The sequence below is a fragment of the Papio anubis genome, unplaced genomic scaffold (genome assembly GCF_008728515.1).
Source record: "Papio anubis isolate 15944 unplaced genomic scaffold, Panubis1.0 scaffold285, whole genome shotgun sequence".
Taxonomy (NCBI): domain Eukaryota; kingdom Metazoa; phylum Chordata; class Mammalia; order Primates; family Cercopithecidae; genus Papio; species Papio anubis.
In genome coordinates, this window is record NW_022162944.1 from 68,304 (window position 1) to 90,657 (window position 22,354).

General features: G+C 37.0%; 1 protein-coding gene across 2 annotated transcripts in view; it reads right to left on the reverse strand.

Annotated features, from left to right (window-relative positions):
* The window catches only part of LOC116272968 (serine/threonine-protein phosphatase 2A 55 kDa regulatory subunit B alpha isoform), a 45,512-nt gene that overhangs the window by 16,064 nt on the left and 7,094 nt on the right, over positions 1 to 22,354 (reverse strand). The window contains exons 1-3 of one of the 2 annotated variants that reach the window (XM_031661885.1): positions 16,200 to 18,221; positions 15,217 to 15,287; positions 678 to 843 (exon numbers count right to left, since the gene is read on the reverse strand). The gene's annotated coding sequence lies outside the window, so the exon portion shown is untranslated. Of the gene's footprint in view, positions 1 to 677; positions 844 to 15,216; positions 15,288 to 16,199; positions 18,222 to 22,354 lie in introns of those variants that run through there. The other variant, XM_031661884.1, reaches the window with a different exon arrangement.

Sequence of the window (22,354 nt, forward strand, 5' to 3'; positions counted from 1 at the left end):
CACCACTGCACTCCAGCCTAGGCGACAGACATTGTCTCAAAAAACAACAAAAACCTCTCCCTGGGCAAGTAAAACAGTAGGAGAGGAATCTCCTTCCAGCCATGTGGATTGCTGGGAAGAAGGCAATATGCTAATAGGTAGTCAAGTAAGAAGAGTGCTCTGAATGGAGACCATCCTTTGAGTATTATTTTGTATCTGCAGTTAGAAATACTCTGTGTAGAGTTCAGGAACACTTAAAAAGGAGGAATAAATTAACATTTATTGAGCACTTGCACTCATGACATATGTGAAGAGTTACTTAATATTCATAATACTATAATAAAAAATTACTATCTCTACTTCGCTGCTGAGGAAAATTCAATTCAGTGTTAGTAACCTGCCCAAGATTAGGAGACTGAGAAATAGCAGAAATAGTACCTGACCTAAATCCAATGGTAGAGCAGCCCATTCTTTTCGCTACAAATTGGGGGTGTAGTAAACAAAAAAATTGCTATCTGAGAATCTTTCAGAGAATCTAAAAACTGCAAGCGAACAGTAAAAAAGTAGAGTTTATATTTTGTACAGAAAAAAAGTCCTTTTTAAAATTATCTCTGTTAAATGATTCCTCTCCTAGTCTACAGGATTATGTGCAACAAGTACTCACAGTGGGCACATGGAAAGAAAATACATATACTTACCATTGGTAGACAATAAAAACTGAGCAGCATTTTTCTGGGGTAACCACCTAATTTTGTTGATCTTTTCTTCTATTTCTAAACTTTTCAAGTAGTCAAACTCTGGTTCATGGCTCTGGAAGGTGCTGTAAACATTATATTCTCCTCTGCTATGAGACTGGATTTTGTTCTAAAATGAAAACAAAAATATATGGACCATTGTTGAAAAATATTTCAAAATAATCAAATATGTAATCAATTCCAAAGGACCCTGCAAATTCTCGATAGCCCATTAGCTGTGTCTTTATACAATTATATTCTATTTTTTATATTTCTAAAGGCCTTCAAGGATCAAATGAGAAAACTTAAAGGGGAAAAAAGGCTAAATAACACTGAATAAATAAGCTCGATTCATTAGGGAAATAATGATGTTAAATATGGATCAATCTGATTGCTTTGATGGTATAGAGGCATACCGATGAAAAAAACTGAGCACCCATAATAAGGGAGTTCATCTAAAGAGTAATGACTACAGAAAGGCTTGCCCAGAAAGAGCTAGATGAGGCACACCTTCTTTCTCTGCCCACTTTAGGGTCAACTCCCCAATCTGTTACTTAATATGATGTACTGTCTCCTTTTCCTTTCTGATGCCTGCCTTTTGGTTATTTCGCTGCTGAAAGCTTAAAAAAAGGGCTCTTATAAATGAAGGGATCCCATTTGACCCCTGCCTCCCACACTCCAAGACTGCTGTTCCAGACAGCTTTGTCACCAATCAAGTCCATATTCAGCACCACCCAGCAATAGCCCCATGCACCCCATCAACTACTACTTACTCGCCTTTAATTTGCTTTCTCATCTTATGAACCTGGCACACACTGATGATTAATTTCATTTAGTATTACTTTGAAAGAATATAATTTAAGCTATCTCGTAAAGGGACTAGTTATGAACTACTTTGGTTAGCATTAATATCTCAGCAAAAGTGAGAATTGTAATATTCAGAATTTCATCTTTTATCACACTATTAAAAATATTTTCATAAAAAAATTTAAAACTAGTTCAGAGAACCACCTATGGAAAAAGTTTAAATAAAAGAATGAGATTATTATTGTCAACTATTTTAAGTAAAAGTGAGTTATCCAATGAAATGTTTACGACTTCTTAGCCTATTACTATTCTCCATATCAAAAGGAAACTTCACTGAATCATCTTGAAAGTCTACGTTTTGGGTTGTTTTTTCCAGCAGCCTGATGATCTGGGTTGTTCATTCATGGATGGTTGTATTTAAACCTTTGGACAGCAGTATCAGTTATTAGAGGGCAAGTCTGCCAGTGTTAAGAACGCAGTGTCCCACAAAATGATCCACATATTGGGGACACACAAGGGGTAAAAATCAGACTCAGAGCCTTGGTCTCATCACCATACCCACACACCAAATTAGACAGCCTATTCCATTAACATATATAAATACTCCAGTGTCACCTGAAAGCTCCACATACCTTCTACCTAAAATGACTCACCCAGTCTCACAAAGTTTATCATTACACTCTACAAGGAAAACACAATACCATTAAGCAGACAACTCGATTTTTAATATAAACCCTGCGTTTTAGACTGGTTTTTCATCTAACACTTAAAGAGACTATAGTATATAGCACCTTGTACACTAGGGCGTAGAGGGATAGACAGAATCCCCACATTCAAGTGACCTGTGTACGTCAAACTTCAGTCAAAGTAGAAACTGGTCACGGTCTACACAATTAAGGTAAGCAGTATGAAGGGCCAAGGGCGAGCCACACATTGTATTTGATGAGTTAGGAAAAGCAAAAAACTACAGAAATATTTTCTGAAACAGAACATGAACATCTTCCTGTAGACTCATGGACAACAACATGAGTCTACTAAACATGATCTCTTACAGAATCCAAAAACAAAATCATAGAGATATATGGCAGTTTCAATAGACTGCAAGAAGTTCCATCTCTTTGCAACAGGAAATAAATATATGTATCATAAAAGGAGAAAATTCTGTCTAAAAAGCTCAAGATGCCAGGCTAAGCACATGCACTAGCCTCCCCTCTCCTCTGAAACTTTACTAAAATTATCATAACAGAACTTTTAAAAACAAGTCCACAGGACAAAGAGTAATGGCAGAAATGACAGCAGCAGTAACAAAACAGAAGAGGCTATAAAACATGGGTACAAGTGGTAACTGACAGTAGACTGCAGAGAGCTGCAACAGATTTTCCCTAACACTTTGGGAGGAGATGTTTAGATTATAATGACCATGATAGCATTGTTCCCCGCACGAACAAAGGACAGTGAGCAAGCCTGAAATAAAAGAAACATAACCATATACTCAACACTGAGCCACTCAAATGAGAATGCATCAAAATCAAACAACGTTTTTGTTTTAAAAACCTCTCCTACAGTCATACAGAAACGTGACACATCCTTCAACAATTTATACTGGCTTTACCTGCACAGCATTTTCACCTCCCTCTCTTTTCTTGCTTGCCTTTATGATCACTATGAGAATCATCTTCCTAACCATACAATCTATTTGCATGAAAGTTTCTACGGTAAGTTTAGATGTGCTTTATTCCCCAGCACCTATAACAGTACCTGGCACATGTAACAGGCATTCAATAAAGATTTTCAAAGCAGGACTTAGAATGAGGTATGTCACATACTTTACATACATTACAAACATAGGACACAAAACCAGTATCACACATTTTCAACACAGATGCAAAGAGAATTCACTAAAGGGCATCATAACCAAGTTTTAAAGCAAAGTCATAAAGACTGTGTACTGGCACGAGGATAGACCAATGTGCCAATGAAACAGAACAGATGGCCCAGAAACAGGCCTAAATGATGACAAAGGTTGCCTTGCTGGGCAATGGGGAAAGGATGGTCTTTTCACTAAATGGTGTTGACTAGTGAATAGGTTGACTATTCATAGGAAATAAAATGAAGCTCGACCCCTGCCCTAAACCACTCACGTAAAGTGATTACAGATGAATAAGAGATATAAATGTGAAGGTACAATAATCAAGTCCTAGGATAACACAACCCAAGAGAACTTTTCTGCAATGATAGAAATCGTCTGTATCTGTGTTGTCCAGTATGGTTTTGCCACTAGTCAAGTTGAGCACTAGGCACACACTGAGCACTGAAAATGTGGCTACTGCAACTAAGGAAGTTAATTCTACAATTTATTTTTAACAATTTAAATGTATTTATTTATTTATAAGGTGGTAAGGCTGACTTTATTTAAAGAGGGCCATGGAGACAGGGACCACTGCAACAGGGTCTTGCAGCGGGGGAGAGAGAACAGACTCGATTCCCCATTAATTTAAATAGCCACATGGATCTAGTGGCTACAGTACGAATCATCCAGTTCTAAAACATAATGGGAATAATTTCCCGGACCTTGGGGTTGAAAAGTATTTCTTATACAGGACAGAAAAACCAGTAACCCTAAGAAAAATACTGATCAACTGTATTATATTAATAATCTCTATTTATAAAAATATACTATTCAAAAAAATGAGAAGGCAAGTCACAGAATGAAAAATACTTCTAAAAAAATGCGTGTGTGTTTTTTTTTTAAAAAATGGGGTCTTGCTCTATTGCCCAGCCTGGTCTCGACTTCCTGGGCTCAAGTGATCCGCCCAACTCAGCCTCCAAAAGTGCTAGGATTACAGTGTGCCACTGCCCCTGGCTCCTCCAACAAATGTAACTGAAAAAGAGTTCATCTGCAAAAAGTGTGAAGAAAGTCTACAAATCAGTAAGAAAAATGACACACAACACAGTAGAAAATTATAAGAGATTTTGACAGTCACTTCCAAAAGACAATATCCAAATAGCCAATATAAAAATCAGCTCTGGCCAGGAGTGCCTGTAACCCAACACTTTGGGAGGCCAAGACAGAGGATTGCTTGAGGCCAGGAGTTCAAGATCAGCAACACAGTGAGACCATCTCTACCAAAAAAAGAGAAAAAAAAATTAGTCAAAGTGTGGCAGTGCATGCTTGTAGTCTCAGCTACTGGGGAGGCTGAAGTGGGAAGGACCACTTGAGTCCAGTAGTTTGAGGCTGCCGTGAGCTGTAAGCGTACCACTGCACACTCCAACCTGGGCAACACGGAAACACCCTGTCTCAAAACAACACAACAACAACTCAATCTCAATGTGAATCACAAAATAAGCATAAGGCCGGATGTGGTGTCTCACACCTGTGATCCCAGCACTTTGGGAGGCCGAAGCGGGCAGATCACCTGAGGTGAGGAGTTCGAGACCAGCCTGGCTAACATAGTGAAACTCTGTCTCTACTAAAAATACAAAAATTTAGCTGGGCATGATGGTGCATGCCTGTAATCCCAGCTACTAGGGAGGCTGAGTCAGGAGAATCGCTTGATGGTAGGAGGAGGTTGCAGTGAGCGAAGATTGCACCAACTGCATTCCAGCCTGGGTGACAAAGTAAAAAGACTTCGTCTCAAAAAAAGAAACAGTAAATACAAACTTAATTCACACCCACAAAGTGTTAAATTTTAAAAGACCGATAATACAACACAAAGCACCGGCAAAGATGTAGAACAGCCATAAAATTTATATACTGTTTACAAGAATAAAATTAGCAGAACTTTTTACTGTGATGTCTGCTAACAGTGAATGCCTATCCTATGGCACAGTAATTCTACTCATGACTGTACAGCAAAAAACATGAGTAAGAATGTTCACAGCAGCATTATTCATAATGGATAAACTGTGGATTCCATTTATTCAAAGTTCTAAAACTACAGGCCAAAATAATTTTAAGAAGACAGGCTCATAAAGGAGAGGAAGGGAAAAGAGAAAGGTTTGTGGAAGCGTGGGAAGTTCTATTTCTTGACCTAAATAAATGTATGCTATGTAATAATCTGCTAGTGTTTTATGTACTATTCAGTGTATATTTAAATAAAGATTTAAAACTATATACCACACATATGTTGCAGCCCCTACGGAAAACAATGTGGAGATTGCTCAAAAAAGCTAAAAATAGAACTACCATATAATCCAGCAATCCCACTTCCAGATTTTATCCCAAAGAACTGAAAAATGGGACCTCAGAGAGGTGTCTGTACAGCCACATCCATTACAGCTTTATTCTCAAGAGCCAAAAGGTGGAAGTAACCCAATCAATGGTTCCAACAGTCTCTTCATCTCCCTAACTGGGAGGTAGTATTTCAACCTGAGAAAACACTGACAATACATAAAACTAAACATTACAAAGTGATATGTACAACATGAGTCTCCTTCTGTAAAACAAAAATCCGAGAAAACCACACACACACACACACACACACATTCCCCCCACCCACCACCAAAACTAAGCAATAATATTTCCTCTTAAATGAACAAAAAATTAAAAATGTGATAATGACCACTGTTTTAGTGACAAAAAGACAAAGTCACATACTACTGGTAGAAGTATAAGCTATTCCCACAAGCCACAAGTTTACTGAACCTTGTCAGCTAAGTTATAAGATGGAATATGTTCTTCCCAACTATTCAAGTAACCCTTTCTACTCAGTGGTTCCAACAGTCTCTTCATCTCCCTGACTGGGAGGCAATATTTCAACCTGAGAAAACATGGACAGTACATAAAACTAAACATTACAAAGTGATATGTACAACACGAGTCTCATTCTGTAAAACAAAACAAAAATCCCTGAGAAAACCACACACACACACACACACACACACACACACACACACACACACAGGTGTTCATTCTTCATTCCTGTTATGGGATGATTTTGATTTTATTCTTTGTGGAAAATGATACACATTTTTCATATTTTCTACATTAAACATACTAAGAATAGTCAAGAGTTAAAGGCAACTTCCAAAAAAATTTCACTTAACATTTTGCAACAGCTACTTCTAAATGTAAGTAACTCCACTGTGCTTTTACAGGCTTGGGACCAGAAGTGTTTCAGATTTCACATTTTCTTCCATATTTTAGAATATTTACATATACATGATATTATCTTAGGGAGGGGACCCAAGTCTAAATATGAAATTCAGTTGTTTTGTATACACCTTATACATTATAGCCTGAAGGTAATTTTATACAGCATTTTAATTAATTTTGTGCATGAAACAAAGTTTTGACTGTGACCCATCACATGAGGCCAGGGGAATTTTCCACTCGTGGTATCACGTCAGCACTCAGTTAAGTCTCCAATTTTGGAATACTTTGGATTTGGGGTTAGGAATGTTCAACCTGTCCTAACTTTCTCCTTCCTTAAATGAAACTCTGCAAAAATGTAGGACATATTTACTTTGCTCCATGAAAAAAATTTAAAAATTTAAGAAAATATTAAATGTATTTTACTTTGATCTCATATAACAGAAAATAAATGAATATTTTTAAGCCTCCAAATAGAACCCTACTAAAACTTACTGTTTATTAATGTTCATCTTCTATGTAGTGTAAGCAGTCATTTGTTTTATATTTTACAGCAGTATAAAAGTATTTTAAAAGAGTCAGTGTTTTGCGAAATGGCCATTCAGGGATAGTGGCAGAAATGGTACAAAACAAAATTAAATGATAGCTGATAACTACTCTCAACATATTCAGAAAATATGGGGAACTTTCTAGAATAAAGCAAAACACAAGTCATTCGATGAAATAAACGGAAAAGAAATCTCAAAACTTTCTCTAAACTAATGATAGTCATGGAGCACTTCAAGATTTTGCAAGGCCTTATTATAAATTATATTCAGTAAGCTAATACTCATTCACTGAGTGCCTATTATGTATTATATACTAAGTGCAATTTGGAAGCATATCAGTCACAATACCCTATCAAAAAAACAATATAGTGGGAGAGAAATCTGAATGAAGGATACCTGGTTGAATCAAATCAACAGCATTATTATTTGTCTATAAGATAGTCAAATAAAATTTAAAGGAAATGCATAAAATACAACTAATACAATGTTTTAAAACCTAAAGTTGTTAATGTGCTTTCACTCAGATTATCAAACTAGCTAGAATGTCTGTTTCAGACTATGCTACAGATTAAGTGATAAAGTTACATAGGAGGAATGCTTATTCTACATTTTACACATTACTGAAAGGAATGGAAAAAAAACAAACCCTCTACGCACATGCGCGTGGACACACACAAACACCCCACACGAAAACTGCCTTGCTCAGATGCTGGTGCTCTTCCCAGTTCTATCAGCAACCAAGGAATGGAGGCAGATCTCAAGGCTCTCCAACCTTGTTTCTCTCAAAATGGAATTTCAATGTAACTTGGACCCTTAAGGAGTTGGTTTCTCTCTGACAGAAGATTCAGATGAACCCCAAATGGTATTAGATGTAACAACAACAACAACAAAAAGTCTTTTTACTACTTGTGTCTCTTTCCTTTTGAAGTTCATAAAATGTAACAATCCCCTGGATCCTGTTTTCTTCATGCGTTAAATACAATTTATTCTCTCAGGACAGGATAGTTTTGGAAATTTAATGCAAAAGCAAGTAAAGTTCAAATATTAATTTCTCTTTCAGACAAGGATCAAGCCCAATCAGTGCACATTCTATCATTTAGAAACAACATGATGCAGGTAAATGCATGACGCCCTGGCATTTGAGGCGCCCGATTTCAGACTCTTTTCTGTGCCTCAAATTGGAGAAATAACAAATAAGATTGGACCAGATGGTCTTCAATGTCCTTTCCACTGGTTAACATTCTAATAAGAAAGGCCTTCCTACCCCCGATAAATTGACTACAGATGAAGTTCGCTAGAAAATTCCCCTTTGCAAAGGCACAAGTCAAATCCTTGATAACTAGATACTAAGAAACCTGCAACAACCTCTACTCTGATCAAGTATTTACTTTGAACGGGTATAGAGACATATTTGAGAAAGAACCCAATTTCAATACATTTCAAAACTTATCTACACAACTCAACTGTAAGAAGGGACAAATAAAGTAGAAAGACTAGTAGAGTTCATTATCCTTGAATAAGACTTTGAAAAGCTAAAACACAGTGAAGTCTAGACACAACTCTGCAGAGACTGATCTAATGAGCATTTTAAATCTGTGTGAAAAAATTTAAATAAATAATGTAATAACCAGCTGGGTGCAGTGGCTCAAGCCTATAATCCCAGCACTTTGGGAGGTCAAGGTGGGCAGATAATTTTAGGCCAGAAGTTTGAGACCAGTCCGGTCAACATGGCAAAACCCTGCCTCTACTAAAAACACAAAAATTAACCAGGCATGGTGGTGCACATCTGTAATCCCAGCTACTCGGGAGGCTGAGGCATAAGGATGACTTGAACCCGGGTGGCGGAGGTTGCAGTGAGCTGAGATCGTGCCACTGCACTCCAGACAGGGTGACAGAGCGAGACTCTCTAAAAATAAAATACTACTACTACTACTAACAACAATAACCTGCCTGGCAATCTGAGAATGGGTGGGGAAGGTGGAAGAGAAGAAAATCACTTCATCACATGACTTAGGGTAATAAAGTCTAACTAAATAATAAATTTAAAAGGGAACAAAAGAATGTTTAAATAACCTGTGGGTAGAAAAACAAAAAGTAAAATAAAATTTAAAGGCAGCCAATCAAAAAAGCTGAAAAACATAATGCCTGAGAAGAAGAGCTGACGCTCTCTCTCACATGTGGCCCATCCAAATTCAATAAATACACCACTAGAAAAAGAGGGAATAGAACAAGATGCTTTAATTATTGGGAGTATTAAAGGGTAAAGTAAAACCAAAATCCAATGAAATAATGTATTTTCAATCACCAAGTTGCTACTTTTATTTCTTTAGAAAGAGGGAAAAACACAGTAACCGCAAAGGGGCAGTCTCTCACCTCCCGACCCTGAAAAAAGAAGCAGAAATAAACAATCTAGGAATCTAACAACAGAGATGAGATCAAATAAACAACTATGTCATGTCATGTCATTACACAGATGATGATACAGAAAATTTAATGACATGAAAAGGTATTCACTATACAGTATGTGAGAAAAAAATCATACAACCCTAAATTTATAATCAGATATTTAGAAAGATACGCCTTTGGTATATATCAAAAGTTCTTATTTTTGTTTGGCAGAGTTATATATGCATTCTTTGCCACTTATCCATATTTACTAATTTATCTACATCAAGCATAATGAATTTATAATTAAGAAGGAAAAATTATTAAGAAGAAGAATACAATGAAATGTTTTATATGGGTGAGGCCAGGGAGAGCAGGGGAAGAAGGAGGAAAGGTAAATAAATTCCAAATTTATTAATTAATTTAATAATTCCAAAATCACTGGCCATTATTAATTTCATAGATTTGGAGTTGTTTTTGGTGGAGAATTTCTTGGGGACAGGTTCAGCATACCTAATCTGAAAATCTGAAACCCAAAATGCTCCACAATTCGAAACTTTTTACTGTCAACATGACACCACAAGTGGAAAATTTCACACCTGGCCTCATGTGATAGGTCACAGTCCAAACTGTTTCATGCACAAACTATTTAAAATGTTGTATAATTACCTGCAGGTCATGTGTATAAGGTGTATATGAAACAAATGAATTTTGTGTTTAGGACTTTGTTCCCACCCCAAATAAATCTCATTATGTACATGCGCAAATTCCAAAATCCAAAAACATCTGAAATTTGAAACACTTCTGGTTCCAAGCATTTCAGATAAGGGATACTCAACCTGTACAAGAAACACGGTTAATTCGGATTTCTGCTCAATGGGTAAAAGGTACCCACTGAGCAGGTATTTTAAATATTTAAAATACATGACATTTTGCTTTTGGAAAATGTAATACCCTAAGGAGCCCCAAAAGATTAACAGGTAGCTGACAAGAATCTGATGGCAGTCTGGACAGAAATCTGGACACTAAAATTAGGCTGAACAAGAAGAGATGGCTGGGCAAATGCATGAATGAATACCAGGACTAGAACCAAGGCGGTTCGTTCAACTCTCAGTCCATTTCCCCCTCTAATGCCTATGACAGAAAACAGATCACTCATTAATAGCTCATGTTAAAAAGTCTAAAGATCATGTACTTTCCTCATTAGGTATAAAGTAATGAGACTGATTTTCCTGGGTGATTTTTAACAATTAGGCTCATTACACCAAACAGGATTAAAGATTTTTTCATTTTGAAATCAATAGCCAGCACTGTGAATACTCATCTCAATTTATACAAAATTAGCTTTTACCCACTTACCTAGCAGGGTGATCTTGGAAATGTTATGTATCCTCTCTAAGTCTCATTTTATTTATAAATTTGTAATACATCAGGATATAGTAAACATACAAACATCTTTGTTATTTTGCTGTGACAAGTAAGATTGAGGGATTTTGGCAGAGGGTCTAGCACATAAAATTGCTGCTACTATATCCAGGTCAGAGTGCGCAAAGCCATGGGGTGGAAATCAGGATATGTGGCTTCTGCAGTAGGGGATCACTTCCCTACTAACTGTATGACTTTGGATGGGTAATCTGGTACCTGGGCCCCCAGCTGGCAAAAGGAAACTGCACTGCCAGGGGTTATAACTTGGGGGCTCATGGACACAAGGGTCAAACGACAGAACCCAGGGATGTTGTAAGCCTGGATGGGGGTGGGGCATGGGGGAGGGCAGAGAATGTACACATTTATTTTCACTAACTTCCAGTTAAATTTCAGCATTTCTTTTGATTATGGGCACAGGTAACAAACTGCATACAGTATTAGCAATTCTTGTGACTTTGTCACACATAAATGACATTTTAATATCATAATCCAGCTGTTATCCACTTAAAACATACATTACTCAATTATGAATATTTTGGTAAATTATTTCAACCTTTATGATCTCAAATATTTTATGCAATTAAAACATTCTGGCAGGGCACGGTGGCTCATGCCTGTAATCCCAGCACTTTGGGAGGCTAAGGTGGGTGGATCATGAGGTCAGGAGATCAACACCATCCTGGCCAACATGGTGAAAACCCATCTCTACTAAAAATACAAAAATTAGCCAGGTGTGGTGGTGTGCACCTGTAGTCCCAGCTACTTAGGAGGCTGAAGCAGGAGAACTGCTTGAACCCTGGCGGCGGAGGTTGCAGTGAGCTGAGATCGCACCACTGCACTCCAGCCTGGGCGACAGAGCAAGACTCCATCTCAAAAACAAAACAAAACAAAACAAAACAAAACAAAACACATTCAGAGAAGTCTACAGGATTTGCCAGGCTATCAAAGGAATTCGTGGGACAACAACAACAAAAAAACTTAAGAATCCCTAGAAAGCCCTATAAATTTTAGCTCTTACATTCTATGAATGCACCATATACATACACATTCTTGAGGAGCAGGATAGAAATCTGCATTTCATTTATTTTTATTATTTTTTGAGACAGAATCTCACTCTGTCTCCCAGGCTGGAATGCAAAGGCACCATCTCGGCTCACTGCAACCTCTGCCTCCCGGGTTCAAGTGATCCTCATACTTCAGTCACGCAGCTGGGATTACAGGCATGTGTCACCAGGCTCAGATAATTTTTGTATTTTTATTAGATACAGGGTTTCGCCATGTTGGCCAGCCTGCCCTCAAGTGATCTACCTGCCTCAGCCTCCCAAAGTGTTGGGATTACAGGCATCAGCTGTGGCTCCCAACCCAGAAATCTGCATTTTAAATACATGCAAACATTTTGAACCCTATGTAATTTAGAAAGAGAATACCATCATATTAGCAATACTATCCATTCTTTTGTGAAAAGCATGCTTTTTAAGGTTTCTTCTGTATCCTGTTATGGAGTTTTGGGAATACCACATTAAGAATAAAAGAAGCCCGAGGGTTTGAAATCCAAGAAACTTACCAGCAGCCCTAGAAAACAAAAATCAAAGGCCCCATACCAATCTAGAAAGATTATAAGAAGAAGTGGAAAGAGGTACAACCTCCCTCCTCACCTTACGCTTTAGCTGTCCCTTTAACGGAGCACCCATGCCCCCACATTACCTTACAGGTTACATCACAAAGTCTCAGAGAAACTGAAGGTCTGAACAACCCAAAGTCAGTAGGAAACCAGCTACTTTGACAACCACTAATCACCTGATTTGAGCACCCATGGAAACAACAAAAGTCCCTAAAACCTAGAGAACATCATTATCCACTTTAATAGCTGTTCTGACTTCCCCTCAAAACCCTGTATTAATACTTTCATTAACAAAAAGAATATACCCTATCATTCACTTTGCTGTCGAAAGCTATTAGAAGCTGTAAAAATAACATGGGTCACTTATAGCAGGTCATGCTATAAAGAACACTGGATTTGCTATCAGAATTTTAGAGTCTTACTGACCACATGATAGCTGTGATTACATCAGGAAAATCACTTTACTTTTGTGCCTCAAGTTCTTTAGGTGCCCTGATTCTACAACAGAGATTCTGTGTAGCAGAATACCTATACAAATATATTAGTTATAAAAAATGCTATTAAATGATGCTAAAAATATTCAACAATTATCAGTCTCAAATATACTCAAACCAAATGAAGAGCCTCTGAATGACTACTCAGTTTCTTCATGTTATGATTGGGGAATAAATGGACAGGCAGCAAGAGGACACAGATACCCGCCTGGATCCCAGCAAGGAGACTAGCTACTTCTGAAGGGTAAAATAAATGAAGCAGACATGAGGGTTTACAGATGTCAAAGTCTGACGTACCAAGTTCTCTGCTGCTGTTATATGATCTTTTCTTCTTCCAAGTAAAGACAATAAAAACGAGTGGGTGGAGATATTTTGGTCCCCCAGTAAAGTCAAGTTTAAGAAGAAACCCTGCCACTATGTAAGAGAATAAAGCTACAATAGATCAAATGCCAGTGTGTTCTGCAAACAAGGCTAGCACCATTATCAGAGTCTAAGAAACATTAGGCACCAGTGTACTCTGGAATGAACATATAATAGTTGGATTGAAAATCAGAGACTCAAATCCTAATCTGAATTTTGCTACTAAATGAAGTAATATAACTTTGTTAAATAATTTTTTCTGAGATTTTATCTACAAATTAGGAAAAGACTATTTTTCACTTTTCAAACTGTAACACTATCTTATAGATACATAGATGTGAATTCATAAAATCTCATCCAATTACATTAGGTATTGAAATAAAGGTGCCTCTAAGTGTAAAGTATACATATTTATGACCAGTGACATAGATCCTGAAGACAACACTATATTAGAAGCTCTAATGTAAGACAGGGCTTTAAAATGTAGAAAATTAAATAGGCAAAACACACCAAATTCATAGTCAAGATCAGGTTTCAGGAGTGAAAAGTCAATCACCATCATCATTCTTACTTTATCACTTAAAAACATACTGATATTTACACCACTAAGTAATTCTCAAAAGACATGTTACTGAGTTTTTACAAAATTCTCCGTTTTGAATTCTTAAATATGGTTAAGAAGAATGACACATGAAAAGGAGGTCCTGTTTTTTCCTACCGATGGCCCTTCTCAAACAGTTATTCTGCTCATTTCTCCTTACAAGAATATGTATTTAAAATACTAGCACTTTAGAATCTTCAGTGGGATTTCAGAAAAGAATCATGGGAAATGATTATCTTTAAAATAATTTTGTCTTATTTTCTAATACAAGTAAAATGAGCAATTTCAGTAACTATATGTTAGACCTTTAATTCCAAATTAATGTATTACTAACAGCCTTTAGGAAAATACTAAATACTAATACTCTGACTACATTACCAAACCCATATTAAAGCAAACATTTCCCTCAATTAAAAAAATTTTCAGCCATTTTTTCCCACACTTGATTTTGACTTGGACAACGACGACCACAGGAGATGAAAATGACTTCATTCTCAGGTAAAATACTTCCAAATTAGCTTTTAGTTGACACACTTGTATTTGTGACAATGATACAATGCCCTCATTAAAAATGAAGACTTTCTGAAAGCCTCAGAATGTTATGCCTAGGGCAAAATCAATTTTTACAAGTTTTTCTCAAATACTTTTCTTTAAAATAAAAGTAAAGTGTGGAGAGTCATTAACTTTCAGGAAAAAATACATTCAAGGGCAGAGAACACCTATGGGAAGGCCTGTGCTAAACTCCCGATAAAAACATTCACATTTTGGTTATCCAGCATGAAAAACAGCAGAGAACACTGAAAAACGACATGTCAAAAGTTCTGGGTACTGCTTGTTAGTTCTGCCACTAAGTAATAATCTATTTATATCTTGGCTTTCCCGTTAGTAAATAAAGGGAAATTATAATGAAATTCTAATGTAAGCTTCCATGTCAACTCTAAGTATGTCAAGATTCTTATGGTCAAGTTTTTGGCTACTTAAAAACAGAAAACTGATTTAGCCCCCCCCCTTCCCACGAGACCATTCTTTGTCAAGCAAAGCTTGAGTCTTATTTTCATATTTTCTTCCAACCAAAAATAAAAAATAAAAAATAATAAAAGACATATTTAGTGTTTGTGCATCTTCTAATCAGACACTATTAACCATTTCTTTTAAAATTAAATTACCTACCTCACTGGGGTGTTGTGAGGATTAATTCATTAGTGTTTGTAAAGCACTTTGAGATCCTCAGGTCAAAGGCGCTATAGAAGTGCAAAGTAGTAGTATTATTACTAGATTCTTTGCTTATTGAAGGAATTTCACAATCCTTTAAAACCTAACTCCGTGTTATGATTTAGACATGTATTTGTAAAACCCTGCAATTTATCCACATTACTTTAAACTTTTAAAATATATTATAAATAGGGGCAGAATGTTTCAAAGCAACTGATTTTAATGGTTAAACTCTGATCTACAAATGGAAGGAGAGAATGAATAAGAAAAAACCAAGTGTGACAAATTTTGTTTAGCAAAAAATTTTTAGTGAGAAATCTAGTCAATTAAATTTAGAAGTGTGCCTAAGTTGTAAGAAAAACAAAAGCCCACTTTAATTACAGATTCTGCAATTTCCTCTTTCTTCAAAAAGATAGCACTGCATTTTTAAGTTACTTTACATGCATGTACATGCAACTGTCATTTAAACCTTTACATTTAAATCACTGTAACAGTATTAGTATGAACTGACATCAAAAAAATTGAGCTGCTTTTTCTTTAAACTAGCCTCTCACCCCTCAGTTGTACAAAGTAAACCAAGCATTGAGAAGAAGTCAAAGCAACTTTGCTTTACGGAGTTTTAAAGGAAAAATTATAATGAAGGGCCAAGACTTCAAAACCGTTAAAATCTTGGATTATTCCATCACTTTCCACCCCCTTCTCTAATCAAGTATTTTTACAATTAGTGTTATGTTTTTAAACCAAAACAACATACGCTCATGTACACACATGCACACATACAAAGCTAAGAGAACCAGAGCTGTCTATATATTGGACATTGTATTCAATAAACACACACTTCTTTAAAAATTCCAACATCCTCTGATGAGATTCTTCGGTGCAACCCAAGCTCTAGTCCCACGATCAAACGGAAATTTAGACAATAAACTGTGAACACTTACCTCCTGCTCCTGTTGAAAGATGACGACTCTACCACCTTTATCTCCTGTTGCTAGTAATTCTCCAGAATGATTAAATTCTACTGTAGAAATTATATCTGCTGTATAATTGAGACAAAACAAAAAAGATATTAGTTTTTTTTCCTGACTCACTAGTTTCAGAACTTAGCATGTTTTCCAAACATTCCAAGTCTATGAAGTGTATCTTTGAAGTACATCAACCACCCATCAGAAATAACATGAATCTAAAGTTCTTTCATATTTTGATCCACTAAAAAAATTCTCCTCAGAATAAACCAGTATGAAACTATTTTAGCAGAGAATACAACAAATAATAGCTTATTAATATTTCACTAAATTTGTGAATGCAAAGAAATCAACAATTTGTGAAACATTCTGATAGCACCCTTAAACATCATCCTGCTAATTTTCTTAAATACTTCTGATAAGCTTGCTTATGCAAATGCAAATAATCATCTATAATAAAGGCACATATTACTAACAAGGGGAATTTTAAATGTATAAATACTTTCAGATGGAATTTTAAGTCATAAATTCAAAATCGTGGCTTCAAACAAATGTTTGCAAATGGATCCCGCTTTCTGATAGCAGAAATGCTTCGTGCTATGTGCCTGCAATGCGCACGGCTCCTCCAGCTCCACCACACTACAGGGCCACTAGGATCAGGCATGTCACACGGATTCTACCAACTCGGTGCTGACTTCACAGTCACAATCAAATAAAACTGTCAGGTTTTTTTTCTTGCTTTTTCACACTAGAGCCCTTTTCCTAAGGAAAAAAAGTCTAAATTACAGAAATGGGCATAAGATAAAGCAATAACACGGTACAATTCATCACTGTGTTATTAACAAGTTCTTCACTATAAAGCTTTAAGCTGAATTAGAAAAGCTCCTATCATATACATTTAAAACAAGTCAGTTTTATAAGAGAACAGCCATCCTTTGGTCTACAGTAGCTTACTGTTAAGAATTTAAGAATCTGACGATATATATACTTTAAAATTTTAAATTTACTGACATGTATTTTACCAATAACCTTTCCAGCACTGCATTTCATAATTTTCTTTTAGCAATTTTTTAAGTTCAGATTTTGAAAAGGTTTCTTTGCTTCCTCCATTGTTTAGGTCCAAGGCATTTAATCTTTTTGAACTCTTTCAGAATCTACCAAAAGTTACAAATGCTCTCCCACGAAATTGCACATATTTAAGTGCTCATAAAAATGTGCATATTATCTCAGACTGTTTGGACAATACCTCACCACCAGGTTAAAAAACCCCTGGCTACATCACAGTGGTTACCAGGAAAGAATAAACTTAATGTGTTCACTGCTTACCTAACGCACAAGGCGTAAAACTGAATATACCAGGCTAGTAAGTAAAGCAAACACCAGTAAGTACTGAGAAGTCATTTGATTAGGAGTTCTGTACTGTACTACTGACTTCTACAGCAAATAAAGGATTAAAAATATACAAAGTCCCTGCACTTAAAGCACATTAGAGTACAACTTGGGGAGATTAAGTAGGAGCAAAGAGTAGCAGACAAAAAATACTGAATCAAATTTTATTTGAGGGTTAGGCTTTAAAATCAAAGAATACAAACATACAGAGTCAAGATTATCTTTAAATTCAAATCCCTCACACAGACACTCCGAAGACACAAATTCTTTTCCGTAATACAGTTCAGACAATTTTCCCTACAGCATTGATAATTTGCTGTTTTTTAGCCTAACCATCAAATGAACTAGTTAATTTGAATATAAAACCATGCTGTACCAAAAATACCTATCTTTGATCTCTAAAATATGCTCTCAGCTTGGTGAAATGCTCACATCTGAAACCAATACCAGACTCATTCTCCTGTTCAACCAAGTTGTTGCATCCACTTAACCACAACTCCTGGTCAGGTTGATGAGCTGTTACAACTATCACTTAGTAAGGGAGATGTCAATGACCATGGCATGACTAACCTGAAGCAGTAAAGTTAGATGGGTAGGTTTGGTGCAGGATTTAAAAAAAAAAAAAAAAAAAAAAAAAAAAAAAAAAGGCCTGTTTACCAGGCTGGAGTGCAGTGGCGCAATCAAGTCGAACTCCTGGGCTCAAGTGATCCTCCCACCTCACTCTCTTGAATAGCTGGTACTACAGGCCTGCACCACCATGCCTGGCTAATTTTAAAAAATTTTTTGTAGAGACAGGGTCTTGCTATGTTGCTCAGGGTAGTCTCAGTTTATGGCTTCCAGTGATCCTCCCACCTCAGCCTTCCAAACTGCGGGAAGTTTGTAAGAGCCACCATACCTAGCTGGGCTCAATCTCTACTAAGGAAGAAACCTTAATATTCCTTAAGTGAACTGAATACAGAAAACCTAGAGATGATTAAGTCAGTAAGGACAGCATTACAGTAAAACAACTGAGATTTCAGACTGAGGGGTGGAGTGGGAAGGCACATCCCACGCCAATTTATTATTTTTTTAGATGGGGTTTTGCTTTGTTGCCCCGGCTGGAATGCAGTGGTTCAATCATACCTCACTGCAGCCTTGACCTCCCGGGTTCAAGCAATCTTCCCATATCAGCTCCCCAAGTAGCTGGGACTACAGGTGTGGACCACCATGCCAGTCTAATTTTTTTTTATTTTTTATAGACAGGGTGTTGCCACGTTGCCCAGGCTGGTTTTGAACTCTTGGCGTCAAGCGATCCCCCTGCCTTGACCTCCCAAAGTGCTGGGATTACAGGTATGAATCACAAAACACAACACCCGGCCCTTATCTATTTTATTATAAGACAGAACAAGAATCAAGTAATAAAGCAGTAGGTACAATATTCCAAACTGAAGACGGGACTCACACAACCAGTTATAATGTAATCACTGAACATGCGAATGGAAGAGAAAGGTGAAGGGTGTATGGGGAGAAGAAAAAGACTTGATTGCAAGATGCAACAGAAACAAGACATTTGCTCCAATAATGTATCACTTCTTATGGCAGGAACAATTATTTTATGATGACATTTTTAGCGTAAAGTTATATGGTATGTGTTTAGCAGTGAACTAGTTTTGTAGCAAGGGTAAAGAATTTTAAGAGGGGCCCTCGTGTAAGGGTGAGGAATCCTAGAAACAACTGGCCCAAACAGCAAGTGGCTGGACATCAGGAAAGGGACAAGAACCAAAGATTTACACAATAAAAGTCAACTCACTATAAAATCCTTGAGGGAAATAAATACTGGGTGAATGGATTACCAATTTTTAGATTTTCTTAAGACACTGGTGTTTGTTACTATTTATCTTGCCAAAAGCCAATAAACAGAAAGTTTCAGAAACAGCCAACCAAGTCACTTTTTTTTTTTTTTTTTTTTTGTATTTTTAGTAGAGACGGGGTTTCACTGCATTAGCCAGGATGGTCTCGATCTCCTGACCTCGTGATCCGCCCGTCTCGGCCTCCCAAAGTGCTGGGATTACAGGCTTGAGCCACCGCGCCCGGCCCCAAGTCACTTTTTATCTGAACAGTGTAATTTTATTTCGGGGAGGGGTAGATGGACAGATTCATGGTCTCCTTGCTGAGATTTTTATACTGCATATATTTAATGTAACCGTATTTCTGGTAGGAAAAGTATTTTCCTGGTTTGTAAAACAGAATTTAAATATATCACCACATCATGGTGTTCCTTCCTCCTTTCTCCCTTAAACAAAAGAGAAGAAAAGAAAGATCATATATACAGTTACTCACTAAATCTCTAAGTTTATGGATGATGCTTTGAAAGGTTTTCTAAGTTGTGAAATGCCAATGTCTCACGGTCTCACTGGGAATATGACATATAAAAATGATGAAATAAGAAGGGAGAATGCATTCAAATTCCGCTCATAGACCAAGAAAAACATCCAGGAATGAGTTACAGGGAGCACTCTGAAGCAGCTTTGTACCATATGTGCCACTGCATACTGGCGTGCCAAGAATGAGGTACGGTCTTGCCTGGTGCTGCAGAGCATCCAGATCTGTAAGCCCTAGTTATAAGCACCCTCCGCTGTGTATCCCAGTGTGCCACACAAACATCACTGCTTTTTAGGAATGCCATGACATGCAAAAAGTGAGGAAGCACAGTCCTGCAAACAGGGGTACCATTTCATGCTATACCCAAACAGGGCTGGCTAAATACTGGTATCCAGGTTTTAGAAAATAATCTACTCTTAGAAAATATTCTTCTCATGTTCTGATACCCATATGTAGCTAGCGGCTACCAGACTGGACAGCACAAGTCTAAAACATTACAGAGTGGATACTGCCTTTTTTTTTTTTGAGATGGAGTCTCGCTCTGCTGCCTAGGCTGGAGTGCAGTGGCACGATCTCGGCTCACTGCAATCTCTACCTCCCGGGTTCATGCCATTCTCCTGCCTCAGCCTCCTGAGTAGCTGGGACTACAGGCAACCGCCACCATGCCCGGCTAATTTTTTTGTATTTTTAGTAGAGACGGGTTTTCACAGTGTTCGCCAGGATGGTCTCCATCTCCCGACCTCGTGATCCGCCTGCCTCGGCCTCCCAAAGTGCTGGGATTACAGGCGTGAGCCACCGCACCCAGCTGGATACTGACTTTTATTGCAACCCCAAGAATGCTGGAACTAAGAGAATTCTGCACCTTTAAACAATGCACTCTATCATGTTTTTTAAAAGCAAAAACTGACATCACTGTCAGAGCTATCATACTGAATTTGTACATGGCTTAGTATATAGTACCTCAGTTGAGTTATATTCTCACAAACCACCACCACGAAAATGCCAAAGAACAAACCACTTCTTTAAAAGGAAAAGAATCTGTCCTATGACCAATTACAATGTTATTTTACAATGAAAAATGCCTGTATTAATCTTACAAAAGAAATTCTGTTAATAAAAAGAAGGACCTTTCAGAATATTAGTCCACTGCCCTACTATGCATTAAGTCAACCCAGCAATTTTAGACACACATTGATTTCCAAATTGTGCAACATAAAGACAGTATTTAAAAGGCATAAGAATATTTTTTGTTAAAAAAAAAAGTACTGTAATGTTCTTAAATTTTATTTATACACTACTAAAGCAAACCAAGGGATTGGTAATTATACAGCATGAAATTCTGACTTTTTCCACCTCCTCTTTCCAAACTGTCAGCAACCAGGCAGGTTTCACTCTCAGAAGGTGAAATAATTGCTTTCTTTTGTGAGTGGAAGAGCAATTGGTAGTGGGAATGACAACAGTGTCATTGGTCGGTTTTCACTTCATAAGGCCGTTTCCTTATTGTCACCTCTCTTCTGTTTCTTATGTACTATAATAAACAGAACAGAACACATACAGCCAAAGGTTCAAAAATGCAACTCTCAGGATAAAAATTAGCAAGGGGAAATTCAAATAGTATATATAAATGGATGTAATTAATAATTACTATCCATTAAATGACTAAATTATTAGTAGCCTTGGCATTCTCTAAATACCTCAGCTCTTGTGTTGTGAGGTACTTTATGGAGTCTCTCTTTGATTTCATAATTCCGCTTGAGGACTATGTCTCAAGTGATTTGAAAGAAATTAATCAAAGTTAGTGCAAAGAGGGTTATAACTGTATTACCTATATATTTTTTTAATACAGCTGAAGGTATTTGAAATACTCTAGTTAAGAAATACATTGTACCAAAGCTGCCAAATGAAAACAGCAACAAAAACACACAAAAAAGACAAAGAAATACAAAAGTAACCTCTAGTCACAGGTTGGAAAACTATGGCCCACCACCTGTTTTTGTAAATAATGCTTTATTGGAACTCAGCCATGCCCATAAGTTGAACAGACGGCACAGACAGAAAATATTTACTATCTGGCCCTTTGCAGAAAATGTTTGCCAAACTCTGCTTTATATTAACTGGATACCGGCATTAAAATAACACAAAGTCATATCAAACTAATGCCAAAGCATATACAGAGGTTACAATCAAAATGTGCCAAACACTGTGCTAAGTGGGCATTTATTCTCTTAATCCTTATAACATCAGTGTAATATGCGTATCATTTTGAATGTATAGAAGAACAAATTAGAGTGATTAACCTGCCTAAGAAAAATCACACAGTGATCAACTGTCAGAGTCGGGGTTCAAATTTAGCACCATAGGGATAAGGTGGCAGCACAGAA